The 14,897-nt window shown below is 47.3% G+C and overlaps 1 protein-coding gene across 1 annotated transcript in view; it reads right to left on the bottom strand.

Annotated features, from left to right (window-relative positions):
* Vdr (vitamin D receptor) overlaps positions 1-14,897 on the bottom strand; it is a 53,084-nt gene that overhangs the window by 30,849 nt on the left and 7,338 nt on the right. The window contains exon 2 of the mRNA XM_020171740.2: positions 2,552-2,632. The gene's annotated coding sequence lies outside the window, so the exon portion shown is untranslated. The remainder of the gene's footprint in view (positions 1-2,551; positions 2,633-14,897) is intronic.

A 14,897-nucleotide genomic window follows, 5' to 3' on the forward strand; every position in this document is an offset into this window, starting at 1 on the left:
TTTAGCCTCCATGGGCCCCACCGACTTCTACTTCATAGGGTGTGCACAGGGTGAGCTGACAACACATGCATACCACTGACTCTGTTCCACCTCATCAACAGAACCAAACGGGCCAGATCCTCCCTCTTGCCTCATGTGCTCTCCAGCAGGAAAATGTGGAGCCCTCTAAGGCCCGAACCCAAGCCCTAGTCATTCCAGGTCCTGCTCTCCATGGCCAGACAGCTCAGAACTAAAGTGTCCCTGGTGTCCTGAAACCAAGGTGATGAAATTCTTTTGCTTGTCTTTTTTTGCAATAGCATTTAACATTATTCTGAAGGTCCTTCTGGATAATATGAGCCATCTATAATGAATTAATTTTGTTTTCAGAGATAATTTCTATGAATAGGATTTCACACGAGGAAAAGGAGACAGAGAGAGAGAACAAAGTGTAACAGTACTGGGAAGCCCTTCTCAGGAAGTCACTGACTCTTCTCTGCCATTAGGCAAATTGGGCCCTTGACTTTATCTGCTGCCTCTGATCCAACCACTGTCAGGCTCAGAGCTGATTCCAGGGCAACTTAGCCCTTCTAGTTCTCTGGGTTTATACAAACCCTTACAAGGATCATCACAGGTTTCAGTGGTCTCTCTAACCCTCGGCAAGGTGATCACTCAGGTCAGGAGAAAACTAAAGAGAAAGCCAGGAATGGCTTTCTCTGTCCCAACCCAGGGTAGCATTTCCTCCCACCCCTAGGTGACACCCGTAGATTCTCAGGGTCCTGCACAGGAGCTGAGCTGAGCTACTGTCCATGGTCTCTGAGCTAGAGTTTGGGATATTAAACTTTTAGACTCTGATTTCATTGCATCCTCCTTACACTCCTCCAATGTAAGTGCTATTGGTGCCATCCCTCACAGGTGAGGCTCCATGAAGCCCAGACCTTGGGGCGTCCCTAGCAGCTACTACTGCCAAATGCACAACACAAATACTTAATTTGTGTTTTTAAATTTCACAAGGGTTTTGTGCCAAAGGAAGGAAATGGTACAGATAAACAAGGATATGGCATTGTCAGCCCCAAAGGGACAGAGGGAATCCAATCAGAGAGACACAGGTTTCCTAAACTTCTCTTTCAGTTTTTCTTTTCCTGAGAACTTTAACATAATAATGGTGACACCATTGTCCATCCCTTCACAGCTAGGTTTATACTTGCTAAGCTAAACTATGATACATGCATAGAGTATCTCTCTCGCTCTCAAAAGGGGAGAGAAATATTTTTAAAAAGAACAAATAAGGGATTAACAGAAACTTTTGAAGGCATGAAGTTAGGAAGGAGCATTCGGAAACTCTACATAGTAATAGTATTTTACTTCTTTGAGTGATAGGTATATGATATTTTTATTAAAATACAATGTCAGGGGGGTGGTAAAATTTCTCAAGTGGTAAGAGCACCTGCCTAGCAAACAAAACAAAACAAAAAGCCACTTTTTCGTAGTATTGGGGTTTGAATTCAGGACCTCATGCTTGCTAGGTAGGTGCTCTACCACTTTAGCAATGTCCTCAGCCAAATATCTATGCTTGATATGCTCTTCTATATATATACAAAACACTTCTTTTCAAAATAATTAAAAATAAAAGTGCTCTGGGTCTGTCAACATCATCCTCATCAACCATCCCACATCCAAACTGACTCCTTTGAGTTTCTAGAACATAGCAGGCATCCAAGATGTGGGCAGAAATCCCAAGGCCCAATATCATTATGGAGTAATAGGAGAAACTGTCTAGAATGCTTGTGGCTTAACCCTGGGTTGGCTCAGATGCTATAGCTATGAGTCATCATGATATTGCTACAGAGTCTGGATCATCCAGGCTCCCCAACGTCCGGTGGATTTTGTGGAAAGAAAGCGAACTCAAAGCAGAGGTGGGGAACAATATTAGTGAATTCAGTCCAACAAGTGTTCAGCATCCCTTGCCTCATTTGAAGACATCATGACCCAACACAATGCTACAGCATGGTAAAGTGCAGTCTTGACTTCAGGAAGTCTCCTGGTCTAGAGGGCAGGGCCCAGGCACTGGGGTAGATTGAATGGAAGGACTGGATCCATGGCTGGAGGCCAATAGAACAGGACCATGGAGGGGAGCTGAGAGAAGACCCAGTCCTGCTTGGGTTATTAGCTGCTATCAGGAAGCCAGCACTCAGGGCCAGAATCCAGATGTGGACAAGAGGTCTAGGACTCTAGTGCCTAAGAGCTGAAATCCCAGAACATAGGCAGAAACTAAGGAAGACAAGAGAAAGTGAAGATGGGAGCTAGATAGGAAACATTGAACACACAGGATGGCCTCCTGGGGTCCTAGCCCAGAACTGAAAGTCCCTCCCTCCAAGCCCCTCTCTGAGTTCTTACTCCACCTCATATGCCTGAGGATCTCAGCTGGAGATTCTGCTGACATGGGAACCACATGTGCAAAGCCCCAAGTAGGACTCCTTTCTTTCCCCTGCCCACTACTGTCCTACGACCTGTCCCTGCCCCTTGAAAACAGAAAGCAAGCCAGGAAGGTTGTGACTGGTAAGGATGCATCTACCTGAAAAAGCAGGGGGCAGGTGAATGGCGCGCAAGGGTTCTGTCTTGTGAGGTCTCACAGATGCGTCTGACTAAATAGACCCTGGAATGAAGAAAAGGAGACATTTTATCTAAAGCATCACGCCAACCTCCAGTCAGTCCCTTGTGGAGGCCAACAAACCAAATGAGAGTATTTCCAGGACATTAGGCCCCAGTCAAGGACTAAAAACTTGACAGAAGTGACTTGTTGGGGGCAGAAGTACCATGTTGTCGCTGGCAGGAGTGGCTGTGCGGGAGTCAAGCAGCAGCCAGAATGGCTGTCAGCTGAGAGAGAGAGCAGCATGCAGCAGCGGGAAGGGTTGAGGGTGGTAGCCAGAACTGGGCAAATGCAAACAGCCTCCTCCCCTAGGCCGTCCTCTTGCTCTCACAGCCAGGGTGTCAGGAGGAGAAAGGGCCTCTTTCTAAGGGAGACCTGCTGCTCCCACTGCCCCACCCCCAGATTTTGGGGATGCTCCAAGAAGCAGAGGCATAGGGTGACCTGGCACACTGATGAGAGTGGGAAGGAAACGGCTGCCCCAGGCAGAATTGCACAGGAGCTGGGAATGGTGCAGTGTGGGCTGGGCTGGCAGCCCAGGACTCTGGCCTCTTGGGTTGCCTTCAAAGGCAGGTGTCTGGGACCTCCTGTCTGAAGAGACTGGGAGTAGGTGGAGTGGGTGCTGCAGGGGTTAAATACAGCAACACATGACTTTCAAACAGGATGTTTCCTGCCATTTTAGCTCTTTCCCAGACATGCAGGATGCCTCTGGCCTCAGCAAAGGCTGGAATAGGGTTGATTCCAGGGCCCAGATTCTGGATCTTATGGCATGATAGGTCACGAGGTGGGGCTGGCAGAGTTTACCCTTCCCACTTCTACCCACGAGGCAGGTAGGCAGATAGACAGACACAGACAGACAGACAGACACACACACACATACACACACACACACACACACACACACACACACACACACACACACTCTTCCTTGACACCAATAGACCTTGAGCCAGGAAATACATAGATATGTAGGTACATGCCCCTGAACCTTGGCAAAGGCCTTCAAACTGGAGATCAGGTCCTCCAGCTGTCGTTTATCTTCAGAGACCTCTCTTTCCTAGTGGCCTGAGTAGGCAGGAAAAGGGAGAGCCCAAGGGGCTTCCAAGAACTGAACTCCGTCGTAGAACTGCCAGCCACTGAGCTCTTTTGCCACCCCTAGAATACTGCAGCTTCCGGGGGACAACCTAGGAAAAGACCAGTGGACCATGAGCTGAGATGATCTGAGCTAGGCTGGCCCACTACCAGAACTGTGGGCGGTGAGAGGTTTACTTGCTGGGAACAGACATGCCACTCAACCCCTGTGCTCCCTGTGCTCCCACCACCCATGTTCTCCAACTGACCAAGCTCTTCTGGATTCTACCTGATGGCTTTATGGGTTTCTTAAGATGATCTTTGAGGTGAGGGCAAAGTGGGTTCAGAAAAAAACCACTTCTTTACTATCCTCAACCCCTAAGATTTTTCAAAGGTCAGAGGTAAAATCCAGGTAGCCCACCACCCCTGAACTTAAAAAAGTAGTTTGGAGAGTATCTACTATATGCCATAGACCTGCACATAATCCTAATAATAATCTGTAAGGTGGGGAAGCAGTCTCATTTTATAGATGGCAAAACCAAAGCTCAGAGCACTTTGGGTGGCTTTCCAGGGTCCACAGCTAGACAAGTGGTGGTACCAGAAAAGGCCAAATGAGGACAAGCTGATTGCAATGCCCAAGTGCTTCCTTTGCCTCCTACTAACTCCTCCCATTCCCAGTGATAGTCATCAGAGAAGACACTATTGCTGTGTACTGGGCCCTGCTCGAAGGACTTCATGCTACTCACTCTTTTAACCCTCACCACACCCTTGTCAGATGGGCTGTGTTATTATCTCTGTCTTAGGGATGGGAAAACTGAGGCACTTGGAAGATGGTTGTCTTTGGAGCGAGAACTTAAAACTAGGAAGCAGAGCTTTGAGTCTCCACTCTGCTGCTTTTCCTAAGAGAACTATCTCAGCCATTTCTACCCTAGGCTCTGGATACCTTTCATGTGCACTAACTCATGGAGCAATGCATAGAACAATGCCCAGGTCATGAGGGAAGAATGTGGTCCTTTTCCTTCCAAGGATTCCTAGGCCTGGGGATGGCAGGCCTCAGCCATGATCCACTTTCTGCTAGCCAGGTCCTCATGTGGGAAACCCCATTTAACAGGAAGTCTTCTCTTCCCCACTCAAATTTCACTTCTGGAACATCCTTTTAGGAGGCATTAGCCTCGAGTTAGCCTCTGAGTTCAAGTGTAATCGATAGGAAAGTAGGGCAAAGATACAGGGTGAAAAAGAGGACAAGTGGAAAAAACACTTCATACCCCTTACTATGTCACACTCCCCACACACACTACCAGAAACCGTGTTCTGATTACAGAGAACTTCCTACTGCTTTTGTTGGGGCTGTCCCCAGAGCACCTCCTTCCTTATTCTGACCCCAGTCTTGACCTTGCTTTAGCAAGAAATGAGATCACACAGTTCCTGCCAGTCACTGAAGCCACAACTACAATCTTCCCTACACCTCTGCCTGACAGTTTACACAGCAAACACCCAACCTCCAGCAATTCCTATTAAACAGGCACTCCGGGGCAGAGCCCTGGGAAGACAAGGACCAAAGTCTTCATTTTCCCCTGGGTTTGATTTAACTTCACCACATTGGCTGAACCCTCCTCAGAGTCCTGAAGGTGGGGAGGCTGAAGTTCTGAGGCGGACCCAGAGGCGGACAAGAGGCTGACCACTAAAGTCTTTTCCAGCTCCCAAAGTATGCAACTCTAAGACCAGAATTCCTGTCATGATGAGACCTTCAAAGAAATTCATTGCCTGACCCCTTAGATGAACCCCAACAAACATGCATGAGCATGAGACCAACTCATCCTCAGATGCATCCTCAGAACAGGAAGGGCATGAAAGATGTGGCTGTAATGGATCCCAATGGAGAATGGGTGCCAAGAAGAGGGGTCCTCATCCAGCTTGGGACTAGAGTGATCGAAACTGGGCTTTTTAATTGTTGACATTGGCTCAAAGCTCTCTTTCTAGAAAGAGATGGAAAGCTAAGGCAAGTTCTCTGCAGAGAAGGAGAAGAATCTTCTTTCTAAAATTGGACCTCTGAGAGTGAAGCACATATTGGGCCCTCTCTCGAGTAAATGGGCCCATGTGTCTCCCAGCCTCAACCGCACATGGGCTTGTGCACACGCATCTTATTCTTGCTGTTTTTCATTTCATCATCCTTTTGACTCTGCGTGCAGAGTGTTGAGCACCGTGTTTCTCTCCTAACTTTTCGTTTGTTATCTCTTTATTGTAACATATAACGTAGCCATAGCCATATCAGGGCTCACTAAGGTGAATCTCTTCCTTCTCTACCGTTGCCACCACATACCCACTTCTTTGTTCAGACCAACCTCAACACTGCCTCCCAAAAGAAGCTGGGAAGAAGGAGGTGTGCAGAACAGAGAAAAAGTGAGAGAAAGAGGAGGTGTACTGTATAAACAGACCTTATCCAAGCTACTTCTTGCCCCACTGCCTCTCCAGCTCCTCCAGACACACATATTTTAAACATGGGTGATGATAGTTGAAATTATTTTCTATAGACTACAATGTACAAAGTAAAATCTAGTAGATATCAGTCTCCTCAGAAAGTCTCAAGAGTGGAAGGTAAGTTAGTGCCATATAGTCCAACCATCTTAAATCCCTTCTAGAATATTCTGGCCAAATAGTTTTCTAGTCCATACTTGAATATTTTTCCTGATGAAGAACTATCTTCCCTGACAATTCACACTCTTTGGATGGCTCTATGTCTAGCAAGTTCCATGCACAGATGAAATAGCCCCTATAGCTTTCAGTTGTCAGACCTAGCCTAGCTCTTTGCAGCTCTATAAGATGAAACTACTAGAACACTCACACAGGGTATTTAGAGGAGGGCTTGGGCCATTGCATGGCATCATTGTGGAAATTAGAAAAAGAGGCTCATTTCTCAAGACATTTTACTGCCATCACTAGTGAATTGTCATGAAAATATACAATCTGCAATGAGCATGTTATAAATTTGGTAGCAGGGGAGAAGTAGAGGAATGAAGATAGCCTGGGCTACATTTAATTTTGATTGTGACCCCATAAACTTCCCAAGTATGACTATGATTCTCATAAGAGCAGGAAGAAAGAGAGCAAGTGCAGACCATGTCTGCCTTGGTGGCTTCCACTGGGGAAGACAGTTCCACAGGGAAGTGCTCGGGGAAGCATGTGGGGGCTTCCTGTGCTACCACCAAGGCTGTCCACTGCTTTTGTCTGCAGTCAGTGGTGTCGAGGAGACTAGCTCCTAGAGCCACAGCTTTCAGCACTTTCATTAGGCTTACTAAACATATTTAGCCACAAACTAAATGACGGGAAATTCAGTGGCTGATCGCCTGGCAGTGGCAGGAAATTTATCCCTGGAGGTGGTTTTAATCAACCATTTTAGGAATGTACATCTTTGATAAATCTTTCTTTTTTCTTTTTTTTTGGTGGTACTGGGATTTGAACTCATGGCTTCATGCTTGCTAGGTAGGCTCTCTACCACTTGAGCCTCCACCAGCAGGAAATGTCCATCTTTGAGAACCTGATAAAAGTCATGGGCTGCTAACCATACAGTATTGTAGGGTAGAGGGTCACTTCATAGAAACTGGACTACAAACTCCCATTCACTAAGATTCTTTCTTGGCCAACTATTACTCTTGAATGCACTTGCAGTGTCTTGGAGCTGAGCAGAACACAGAGGCGGGAGGCCCTGGGCAGTGGGGCAGGAGACGTGGGTTACTTAGACTTGCACTTCTTATCAGCAACAATTATTCCTGCAAGCTGCTTTTTCTCCAGTGGAAACTCTGCCTTCAGCTTTGTCAACAAGATTTCTGGGCTGATTTCTGCTCTCCAGGTAACAGGCAGGCAGGCCCCGTCACAGCTGGAAAGTGTGGGCAGCCAGAGTAGTCAGTGCAGCATAGGGAAGTGACCAATCTCTATGGTTTTACTGTTGAGGAAACTGAGGTCATCAGAAGGAAACTGACTTCTCCAAGGCCACATAACGAGGGAGAGGGTTACACCACCTCCACTCTGGCCAAGTCCGGAGAAATCTAACTGCTGGCCTGAGCGGCTTCCAGGGAGAGTGTCGTGGTGGGGGGAAGGGGGTGTATTTCATTATTCAGAGGAGAATGGTTGTGAGAAGACCCTGTAAAGAGGCCCTGACACAGATTGCAGTGGAACCACTCAACACTGACAACATCCTTACAACTAGCACAGAGAATCAGAAAGGTATGCAAGGATCACTCACTTGCTCCTGCATAACCAAGTCCAGCTCTTGACTCCAGCCTTCATGACCAAAGACATGGCCAAGACATATTTAGAGGGAAGTGAAATACACCTGGCCAATGTTCCTTCCCTACCCTGGGTAGTCTTCCTGGGATACTAGGATGGGGGTACTTCCCAAGGATATCTACTACAGCCAAAAGTTGGTGGGACAAGGAGGTAATTTGCCCAGTGACCTGGACATCAAGAAATAGAGACTGGGGCAGCCCCAAAGGGAAATCACCAAGAATACAGGAAAGTAGGCCCAGCCTCTTTCTGCTGGGCCTGCTATTACCAGTATAACTGATGGCTAAATGGGATTTTTTTCTGACTTTTCTTTTCTTTTCCTCTTTCTCTCCCTCCTCCTATCTCTCCCTCCCTTCCTCTTATCCTTCCTTCCTTCCTTTCTTCCTCTCTCCCTTCGTCCCTCCCTCCCTCCCTCCTTTCTTTCTTTCTTTCTTTTTTCCTTTGTTTCTTTCCTTGTTTCCTTTCTTTCCCTCCCTCCCTCCCTCCCTCCCTTCCTTCCTTCCTTTCTTAAGGCTTCAGGACAACAGACCTGTTTCTTTCTTCCAAGACATCCCTAAGCCCAGCTTTGCATACCAAGTGTGTCTGTCTTAACACTGAGACACTTAGCCTAAGTCCCCATAGGCCCAAGTTCACTCTTGCTCAGGCAGACCACTTAGAGGCCCACCTCTCCATGCCCCAAGCCACCATGGTCAGACTTCTTTTATTCTGAGATTGATGTGATTTCTGAATCACTCATACTTTCTCTTCATTTCTGACATATTGGTGGTTCAGGCATCAGATCTTTTGCTTACATCCCAGCCACCTTAACCAGTCAGGCACTCTTGGCTATCCTTCCACCGTCCAGCTTCCCCAGGTCTATTGCTGGTTCCACATCTATTAATAAGAACATAGCAGTACCTAAGTCTTAGGGCTGATGTGGGAACCAAATGAACTGAGCTCTAAGGAACATTCAGAAGGGGCCTGGCACACTGCAAGCTAGTAACAGCATTCATTGCTAGCACTGTACTTGCTAGAACAATCCCTGGAGAATCCAGAACAATGAGGAGAAGATCTACAGGCTACAGAGAGGTGCTGTGGAAGACAAGCAGCCTGCTCTCAGTCCTAAAAGCTCCACCCAAACAAATATTACATTTTTTGCGGAGCTGGAAAAAACTCTGACCACCTCATCCACTGTCTGTTCAGAATATAGGGAAATGGATCGTTTTAATCTCTGACCCACTATGCAGGGAAGCAGAGCCACAAATCTGGACTTTTCCTCCATAAGGAAGATTAGGTCTATGGCCCCCATCTGCCCATTGCCCCCATCCCGACTTCCCCCACTATCTACTGCTTGTGCCCTATCATGGATCTATCTCAGCCTAGAATAACATCCTCTGAGACATCCCCCATCTATATTTAGGGCAGCAGCAACCCTCACTTTCCACCCTCCCCACCACCATGTGTAAAAGAAGGCAGAGCACGGGCAGAGGCTGAAGCAGTGTCAAGGGGCTGGAGCACTCAGGGCTGCAGTATTCTGGCAGTAGGGCAGCCCCACCTTGGCCCTCACCTAGACACTGGTCTGGTTCGGGCTTAGTGGGCCTGGACTCCTAACTGTCCTTGCTCTTAGAGGCCTGGGAAGGTTGTTCACTTATCCTAGGGTAGATTCTGAAGCCTGTGTCAAGATCAGTGATGGGCAGTGCTGGGAGCTCCAGTTCCATAAAAGACTGACTACCTGAAGGCATCTTCTCCATCCCTTGGGTTCTCAGTGTGGAGGTGGATGCTTCCCATGTATTTATGAAGCTTGTCAGGGCCTAGGCCAAGTGGGAAGATCCCATTTGTTTTAGAGGACACGAGCAGTCAGTCCAAGGCAAGATCAGCTGCAACCCTGTTTCTGATTGGAATGACTCCTCCCTAAAAAACTTTTCTAGAGCTTCTGTTTCCTCAGGTTCTGGTCACCCTTCTGTGCATATGTCCTCTTGGGGAACTTCTTGGAGAGTTGGGGAGGCTGTAGCATGTCTTCTAGCCTCATACAGTTGTGGGCATTGGTTCTGACCTCTGCCACTTGGTCTTTGATAATGAACTCTACCTAGTTTTAAGCATTGCCTACATGGCAAGGCCTGTACTAAAAGCTGAAGACGCACAGTGAACAAGACATAGACCCTGTCCTCTTGAAGCTTACAGTCAGTCTACAGGGGACAAACAGGACGCTCCAATTCTGTATGCTGACACATGCTAGGGTCCAGGTATGCACAGGAAGGATGGAAACATGTGGACATGTCTTGATCTCATTCTGGTGAGAAGAGACAAGAGTGGGCTTTTTGGAGCAGGTCTGTTCTCAAACTGTCAACTGAGACAGGGAAGAACAGAAGTCAACATGGTAGTTATAAGAGGGTAACTAGGTTTCAGGTAAGGGATACTACATGTACAAAGAGCGTGTCTGAGGTAGAGAGACTTGTCCATTATGGCAGGAGCTAGTGGGACAGCACCAGGAAAAGATGAGCCAACCAGCCACACACATCTTAAAGATTTGTGGAAAGTATATTCCATTCTTTCCTCTACCAAGTATTTCTAGTAAACCCATTGAGTCTTTTTTTTATTGTTTTATTACCCATTGAGTCTTGAATACCAGATATTTAAGATTTTTGTAATGAAATTTTGGAAGACTTTCAGACCCCATTCAGATTCTCATTTCAACCTGAGTGTTGTGAAGAAAACAAAAATAGAGCCTTCCTTTCATTGGCTCATTGAGAAAGGACCCCAGAGGTCAGTCAAGCTGTAGGTTTGTTCTGTAGCATAGGTGAAGGCCCTGTGGTACAGACCCAAAACCCCTTGGAGAATTCCTAGCCCTGGAAACAGGGCCATCAGTAATTGAGCTGCAAAGGAGAGACAAGAGAGAGTTCTGGAAAATTCAGTACAGCTCAACAGGAAAAAAATACGTTTCATGAGAGAAAATCGAAGGAACAAATAGTTCAACAAGGGCAGATGGAAATTGCCTTCATCTGCTGTATCACCTGTTGATCATTCATTCATTCATCAAGCTGTCCAGGGTGGCCAGATATGGTTGCTGGGCACAGAAAGAGTTGATACCACACAGCCTTTGTATCCCCAAATCTGCCTTCACCAGGCCACTCACCCTACTCTGCTCTCCTAGCCAATAAGGTCACTTCCCTGTTGCCAGGAATCAGTTTAAGGAGGGATTCTTACATCAGGCACAAATACACAATGCTCACAAACAACTTGCCCCATGGACACTGGTGGAAAGTCCCATGTACATGTAAGCACATGCCAACTCATATCCTGAGTTCAGATGTCCAAACTCACTGCTGGCCAACACACATGCCTCACCTTACTGTCAAAGACATAGTTGAAGATAATCCTCCGATTTCATCATACCAGGCCAAATATCATAATTCTCCCCCAGGGCCACAGAGTGGTAGGAAAGAGCTGCCTCGGTCCTAATGCATGAACCCTCTCCAGAGGGCAACCCACCTTCTCAGCCCTGTCCACTGGCCACCTTCCTCTTCCTTGTTTATCTTTGGTACCCAGGGGCAAAGATGAAGCAGATTTAATTCACAGAGCAGCTTTCAATGAATGCTGCCTCAGGACAGAGGAGGAGCTAACCCCAGAGTCTCCAGAGGAATGAAGTTTCTATCTCCTGGTGGTCAGCTGCCTGCAGCCCCTCAAGTGCCCTGAGCTAGGCCCGCTGTCAATCTGGACCTCTGTACCAGGCAGCAGAATTTCTTCTTTCTTCACTCAAACTCTTCCCTGCAGAAGCAGTAATGCCTGGAGAAGGAATTTGATGGAGCAGCACAGAGCCTGTCTCAGGTAAAGGACTTGTGAGTAACAGCCAGCTTCAGCTGCTAGATTGGGCTGCACCATGTCAGCTGGAGTTGCTGCCAGTTGGGCAGCTGACGGGCAACATTCTAGGGGAAAAGGCCAGTGGCCATGGCCCTTCCCTGCCCCAGGGAGGAGAGGTGGTGGCCCCTCCACCCACTGTTTCCCCTTCTTTTCCCAGAACTCCTTCTGACCTGAAAAACAACTGCAGTTAGGATCTTCAGGAGCTCTGGATTGAAGTTTAACAGAGACAAAAATAATTCCCTTGAGTGAGCTATTTTTTACCCAGCTTCCAGAATAATAGCTCAGGATGATACTCAGTGGGGGTGGGCTTGGGGAGGAAGCAGGCTATGGGTCACCATCTGCTTAGGGCCCTTCCCATACCCACTCCCTATTCCCCTTGGAACCAGGCTTTTTAGAGCACTGGGGACTATAACCAAGAGGGTTCATGCAGGATTGTCTGCTCCACTTGTTATCACACGTGGACTCAAGGTGTACAGTGAGGGCCACAGGTTACAGAAAGCCTGTGTGTGTGTGGGGGGGGTCAGGGTTTTAGGACTCTACAGCTCTTGCTCTGTGGATGAAAGGAAAAGAAAGAAAACATTGCCACTCACCAGTCCTCAAAAAGGGAATACTATACCCATCTGTCTGTCTCACAAGATTGCTGTATCAACTGATATAAAATATTTTAAATGTGTTATCAGAATTGCCACAATGTCAGCTAATTATTTTATTGTTATTCTCCTAGGTATTTGAGAGTAGGGGGAGAAATAAATTCAGGTATAAAGTGGAAGCTGGGAAAAAATACCTTGAAGGATTTTGTGGAAACTAATGTCTCTCTGCTGGCACAGGGGTCTCACAGCTTGGGAAACCAAAAGTGTAGAGCCGGGGTGGGGTGTTGGTCAGTGGTAGAGCTCCTGCCTAGTATGTGTGAGGCCCTGGATCCCACCCCCAGCATCACAATAAAGCACAGAAGGCTTCTGTAGAAAGCTTGCTGACCACCACACTCATTCCAAACCCTTCCCCGGTTGTTTTGTTTTGTTTTGCCTAGAGACCCTTTCCTTAATGAATAGTTTCTTTTAGACTTCTCTTCTGTCTAATATCTATGGGAAAATCTCTGTCCAGAAAGACAGAGTAGAGCAGGTGAAAGAGAGGGAGGAAGGGAAGGAGAAGGGGATATCATTCTGAAAGATTTCTTGATAACTCACCACAAGGTCATTTATTCCTCTAGTAAGGAATTCTTACTAAAGGGGGTTTCCCCTTTATGTGCCAAAATCACTTGTTAAATGAGAGAAACCGGCACAGGACACCACATGGGTCTACAGGCCAAACCTGACTGAGATGTGTTCTGTTTCCTAACCCTATCACTCACAGTGATTACAAATTTTTAAAATTCATTGCCAATGTTTTAAAAACTGAAAGACTTCCCTTTTGAAAAAAAATCTAGATGTCTAGTAAAAAAATTGGGTTATGTGGCCATCCGGAGCTGTGTCCCAGGAGCCATTCTGCTGGTCTGAAGCGGGCCACCCTTCCAGACCAGGCAGGTGTCCTCTGGTCCATCTCATCAGGGTTTTTACTCCTGTAGCTTCACTCACTACCTCTGGCCCAGGCCCCTGCGCCAGCCCACCACAGCAGAGCTTTGCAGTCAGGGGACACAGTTAGAAGAACAGGCTGCATGGCTGGGTCAAAACCTTGCTTTTTCCCTGCTACCAGCTGTGTGACCAGAACCAATTACTTGTTCTAAGTTTCTGTTTTCTCCCCTGTAAAATGAGAAAACAATAGTACATACCTCCTGCAAGGACTCAATGGGACGGTGCATGGCAAGTACTTAGCATAGCGCCCAGCACATACCACCTGCTCAGTTAATGTTGATGCTCATTACTGGGCATCATTGGTACAATCACTGAGAATTCATCTGAGCCGCAGCCCAGCCTTTTAAGATGACTTCACCACATAATGCAAATGCCCTTCAACTCTTCCTTTTAGCTCAGGGGACCCAGTTTACAATACAGACATATTTCCATCCAGGAAACATCTTCTGAGCAAAGAAGTGATGCTTTAGGTATTGTGTTGAGCTGTGACAAGATTCAGATCAGCTCTTGGGGCTCACAGCATTGTGAGGGCAGAGGACAACTGAACAGTCTTAGCACAGCCAGGTGGAGCTAAGCACCAAATGTTCCCCACCCCTCCCTGCCCAAAACCATTCAGGTACTTAGCACTCCAGGAGGACCTGGAGTAGGTGGTCTGACTTTTCTCCTCCTTCCAGACTCCTAGACTTTGGGAGACCTTTCTAAGAGACACTCAACTTGGAATTAACTCCACTTCCCCTCCAGTTTCCCAGGTGGCACACAGGATTTCAACAAAGCCAGTCAGATCTCAAATGGAGTTCATTACAATGGAATTTTACCTAAGGCATCCCATCCCCCACTTCTTAACATCATGGCACCCAAGATGTGGGTGTGCTTGAATAGGCTGGGCAGAGGTAACTTCCCACCCCTGGCAGAAGTCCGGAAATTCAGAGCCTTTTGGCACAAAGAACTCTGCCCTGAAGGTGTTTTCCAGCACCTCCCGGGCCAGCTTGGAACTGCCCCATTCACCTGGGCAGGCACCACCTGCTCCCTCTTTTCCAGTCCTCCTTGGAGAAGAAGAGGAGAGAAAGACTGAGCTGAATGACCAGGTGACCAGGTCACTGCAAGAGGCGATGGGCAAGTGAGGAGGGGGCATCCATTCTAGACTTGAATTTTGGACCTCAATTGATGTTCTGGTTCTTAGGACCTGGATTATTCTGGGCAAGAAATTCAGCCTCTTAATCTCTTTGAACCTCAGTTTCCTCTTCCTAAAATAGGGATATTACCTACTTCCTAGGATTATTGAAAGACAGAAGTGAGAAAGTACATTGAACACAATCCCTGAAACATACCACTGGTTAGTATGATTTTCAGCTATTACATAATATGGTAAGCTCTTAAGGGTCAAAGGTTGGTGTAGGGAGAGACACTGGGCGGAGTTGGAGGTGTGTACAGGGGGTGCTCCTGAGCCCAGCTTGGGTCTGGCAGCCAAGGTGAGGCCCAGGACAGAGGGACTTGCCTGCCCCTGGAGCTGACAGGCA

The sequence above is a fragment of the Castor canadensis genome, chromosome 8 (assembly GCF_047511655.1).
Source record: "Castor canadensis chromosome 8, mCasCan1.hap1v2, whole genome shotgun sequence".
NCBI classification, from domain to species: Eukaryota; Metazoa; Chordata; class Mammalia; order Rodentia; family Castoridae; genus Castor; species Castor canadensis.